Below are 5,527 nucleotides of genomic sequence, written 5' to 3'. Positions count from 1 at the left end.
CTTTGTCGTCATAATTCATTCAAACATCCTCTCCTTTGTTTAAACATAAATCAAGCATCCCCGAACTCATTTTGCAGATAACTGTGATTTCGACTGGATGTATTGGTGCTATTTTTTTACAGTCTGCAGTAGCCTAGCAAAGCAAGACATCATTCTGAGAGCATGACAACTCATGAGAGAGACCGTGATGACATGATGCGACACAAAAGCCTGAAAAAGAAGCAGAGTAAGAGTGGCCGTTTTTAGTTGGTGCGCTATCTGCACCCGCTTAGGATTTCGTTGAAGCCGCTTATCAATGTCGAGGAAATATATCTTTGTCGGGGGGGAAGAAGAACTTAGGTCGTGATGGTTTTTTTTTGCAGTCAGAGGTTGAACAGCTGGAAAAAAGGATGGATGATAGGGGAAAAAGTGACACATTTCTCAGAGTGACAGTCATTTATTCATCAGTAATAAATAAAAAATAAATATTTATTATCTACAAAAATATAAAGTGCAGACAGATTCTGGATGTTGTTTTCCCGAAATACTGATGCTACTCGAACGGAGATGTGATCCACATGTACAGACAGTCCAAGGCAGCATCGGCCGCTACCACGGAGAACCACAACTGCACGTACACAAGGTCCGTGTGTGTGTGTGTGTGTGTGTGTGTGTGTGTGTGTGTGTGTGAAGCGGGGGCTCAAAAAAGAATTGTGATTGCATCTTCAAACTTGCAATACAGACTGATGTATACGTACGTCCTCAAATAGTGGCCTCTGGTTCAATAGACTTCCCGTCTCGATTTGTCGCGGGTGCACTATTCACCGTGCACTGTCCCCAATGAACATTGATGCCTCCTCTGAACTAAAAACACAGCTGTATTTTCCAACAATCATATTTGCACCTTGCGCTACATCTCTGTTTAACATGCTGATTTGGGTTTGCTTTCGTCAATAGTGGGACATCATGGTGCATTCAAACCAAAAGAAAATATGCAACATGTACATGCAGGGGTGTTTTTTTATGTGTTTTGACATAACAAGGCTGGAAATATCCTTCAAAAACCGTTATCAAGCCGTTTGTTGCTACATCATGGCTTTGAATAGCATAGAATGGGAATAGGAAAATGCAATAGCAATTAGCATCTGTGCAAAAATCATTGCGGCAATGCAGTGGTCAGATCATGTAAAACTACTCAGTGGCATATAGTCTTTATCCTCTTTGAGGAACGACTGATATTAACTCATTCACTGCCAAATGTGCAAAAATGTGGCCGCTCCAGTGCCAGGGTTTTTGTCATTGTCGCTTGAATTCCAGGACCCATAGAATATTGAATTTTAGCACTCCATAAACATTCGATGCTGAGTAAGAAACCATAGACTCTTCTCTTCTTTCATCAGAAAAAAAGGTAATTCCTAAATGATATGGGTCTGAAGTTATATGAGTTTGAAATGAGCGCAGCTGTCCAAAATACAATGCAACACATACATATTGATTTATATAGCGGTTTAACAACAGCTGAAGCTGTAAGAAAGCACTAACACGAAAAAAGGGAAAATCTGACCCCTTGTAGAAAAGGAAAAAACATTGCCAGAGGCCATGTCCAGCGCGCTACAAGCACCCAAAGAAGAAAAAAACAAAACCCGAACAAATTTGTGAATGGTAGTGAATGAGTTAACTGCCGTGCTGAGAAGCAGAGTCTCCCCTACAGTATATCCGTCAGTGTGTTTTACACGGCCCCTCCAAATTATCCATTGTGGGAGAAAATGTCACAAAAACAGCTTCATTGTATTCATGTTCTCTCTCTCTCTCTATGCAATATTTCTAATTGAAGAACACATTAATTCTAATCATTTTTTTTTTCTGGCGGGAGAGGTGGCTAGAACGGATTATTGTAAATAGCCTCACCATGAACATAATTTTAAAAAGGCCAGTTCATGATCCGCAATGTCTCCTGCAGTGACCCCTTTCCCCAAAAAAATAAAGTCCACTACTTGAGGAAAGACAGCAAAAAAATGTCATGTGACAGGAGGCAAAAAAAAAACAAACTTTGTACATTGTGAAATATAATGACTACTTTTTCAGCTTTGCTGCGGTGATGTCATTTTTGCTAACACGTACACGCACCCAAGAGAATGTATTGATAGATGAACTATTTTTTTGCCGTCACATTGGTCGCACGTTGCTGCTGCATATTGGGGAAAGGAGTGAGGGTGGGAGGGAGTTCTGACATCAAAACCCGCGCCACGGGGCCTCCGCACCAACAAACATGGCGTCACTCATAAAAATGTCAAGGCACTCGTGATGCAACGGAAGACACGCCCAAGTGTACAATATCAGAAAATGTAATTGGGGATTCTGTACAGAGAATGAAAGGAATTGGAAAGGAAAAGAAAAGTGTCATAAAGGTGCTACATTGTTATCGGTGTGCAACAAATGGCTCTAATAATCCACGGAAACAACACAAAGGAACAATCCATTCATTAGCAGAAGCACAACAGCACAATCAACTCACTTGAAGGCATCCTTGAATCATGTCGCACACTCTCTTTAGGTGATTGAGGGGGGCATTTATATGGTGTGACATCTAAAATTAAATATATACCATGAAATAAGTATTGTAACGGTACAATATGTAGTATTATTGCATGATTAAGGTACAGAACTGGGATGAGGTTTGTCTTAAAAATACTTGAAGACATTAATCATAAACTACACAGAAGAAAACATTTGATACACCTGCAAAGTAATTCAGTATAGCTGGATGTGCATTACACGTAGTCAAGAGAGGCAAACTGGAATAATTTAAACATTTTTTGGTTGTAATTTTGTTTGGAATACTCGTTAAGTGTTTTTTTTTCAACGTTTACAGTTTAATCACACTGCAAATAACCACAACACCAAAATATTATTAAATTAACAATTCAGCTACTATGTGTGTGTGTGCGTGTGTGTTTTATTACAGCAGGGCGTCAGTCTTTTTTTTTTTTTGCCGCGGGCCACTTTGTAGTTATGGTTTCCTCTCAAGCTGAGATGAATTTGGGGAAGCAATTAGAATGTTTAATCCCCTCCACATATTACATATAGAGCGCACAACAAATTAATGAATAACTAGTTTTCAAATCTGAAGTCAAGAATAATGACTGTTATTGTAGTTTACATCCAAAAAGATGACATTTTGGTTAGGATTTTAGCAAGCATCATGGAATTTCACAAGTTTTATTTGCTTTCGCGGGCCGCAAAAAAAATATGTGGCAGGCCGGATTTGGCCCCCGGGCCTTGATTTTGCCATCAGTGTATTACAGCCTTGAGTTATTGGGTCCATTGAAAGGTCCTAGATAAAGCTAATTAAGTAAAATGAAGTAAGTAGAAATCATAATAATCATGTGTACAGGTGTATGTAATGATTCATCCAAACGTATATTATTTTTACATACGTTTTGGGAGGCTACAGATCTGACAAAATCTTTACACACGTCAAAATAACCTTATCAACTTAATGCTTATTATAACTCCGGATAGTTTTGAAGTGTCTTATTTGCTTCATACGGTCATATTTACAACAGATGCATTCATATCAACAAGAGAATCAGAACATTAAACTGTTAAAAAAAACTAAATAAACCAATAAATAAATACACAATGAAATGACAAACATCGGATTAGTATGTTTCAATAAATATTGGATATTTTGTCATTTTGGACTACAGTAAAGTCTCGTTATATCGATATTCTCGGGAGTCGAAAAAAATATCGATATAACCGGATTATCGATATATCCGATCCTGCGGCATGTAAATGTTCTCCTTGCATTCATAGAAATAGTATCGTAATAAGCAGTACTATCGATATAACCGATATCGATATAACGAGACTTTACTGTATTTTCATGCTCATGCTTCAGCTGTAACAAGCAAGCTTGAAAGACTTGGTAAAGGCCACATGCACGTTTGGGGGAATTTTTGGGGACATTTTGGGACTTGACTTTGATTCCAGCGTGATGTCGGATTGGAATATAAATTTCATTGGTGTCATTCAGCAAACGTCTTCACATCAAAAACATAAATCGTAGCATAGAACACGTGAGGATTGGGAGAAGAATGGAGAGTCAAAAAGGTTGCATCGTATGTGGGCGGCTGGCATGAAACTTATTTGTACATGTCCCCAATTGGAAGACTTGAAATCTGCTTTTAATCGCTTCAAACATCGCCAAGGGAACAAAAAAATCTTTATCGACGCATTTCCACAAGCTTCTGTCACTCATTACCATTGGCAGGTCATTAAAAGAAGCAATAAGTGGCGGCAGTTTGGACTAAGTACTAAGAGTGTATGTCGCAATGTGACCGGCAGAAGGATTTGGCAACAGAAGTGTTCACGAGTTTGCCATCATAGCATTATAACAATTAATGTAAAGTGTAGTTTTGATGCCACTTTAATCTTTGCTGATTCGCAAAATCTAAACATTTTTCTATACTTCGGGAGTTCAAAGTACTATCGACATGAACGTGAGCAGCATTTGACCACATTTATGTTTATTGCTATGTTAAAAAAAATAATATTTGAAAGCAGTATATGCACCTATCCAAATATTTTGGCCTGAACGTGAGGAGAAAGTATATATACAGCCAATTCAAAAGCTCTACACTCCTGTTTGAGGCTTTTGCAACTGAACTCATTCACTGCCAATCAGAATCAGAATCATAGAGCCTTTAATCGTATCAGAATGGGGAAATTTGCACATTTCCCGAATTTATTTGGAAATTGAAAAGCATGACGTGCAGCACCATTCTCAAATTTATTCGGGGTTTGGTTTTTCTGGCAGGGGGAGCAAAATGGGATAATGCGCTGGTCAAACCCATGGCAATATTTTTCCACACACAAGGTGGCACCATTTGCCTTTTGTACAGCCACCCCCACTTCAAGCTCAGATGACTCCAGACCCATGTAATGTAGGAATTAACTTAAAGGACAACCAACGTCTCCGGACAAGTTGTGTCCATAATTTGTAAAATGGCTTCAAATGACTTCTACTGAGCGTATTTTAATAAGATTCCACCGCATATAGCTATATTTTACGTTTTAAGACTCCAGCTGAATATTCAGGAAATCTTGTTTTTTAGTTGGTGACGAGTCCGTACGTGACGTCACTAAACGAACGCCCCTGAGCGAAAAAAAGACACATTGTAGCAGTCCTTCCATCACGTCAATGTATTTTGCTCTACTTGTTTGGTCTGAAAACCTCGTGTTGCACCCAATAGCCGCCAGAAGAGGGCATCCAAGCTCCATGGAAGGAATTTATCAGCCTGTGGAAACGGGCTGATTCATTCCTCTTTTCTGGCACGCTACATTGCAGTCCAGATGCCTCAAAATGACACGGAAGGACTTTTTTAATCGATTGCAAACATGTATGCTTTCCTCTTCAGAACTATTTGAATCATATTCATAACTGGATGTGTGACAAGAAAGCATATTCTCCGAATCTGAAGCCATTGTTTTGATTCTCTAGCAATGCAAGACGTCTTGGCGTGACGTCACGAACTGGGGGCGG

The sequence above is a fragment of the Hippocampus bargibanti genome, linkage group LG10 (genome assembly GCF_051943395.1).
Source record: "Hippocampus bargibanti isolate YZ-2025 linkage group LG10, ASM5194339v1, whole genome shotgun sequence".
Classification (NCBI taxonomy): domain Eukaryota; kingdom Metazoa; phylum Chordata; class Actinopteri; order Syngnathiformes; family Syngnathidae; genus Hippocampus; species Hippocampus bargibanti.
The sequence above is the reverse complement of the archived record's forward strand: the minus strand, read 5'-3'. Positions refer to the sequence as shown.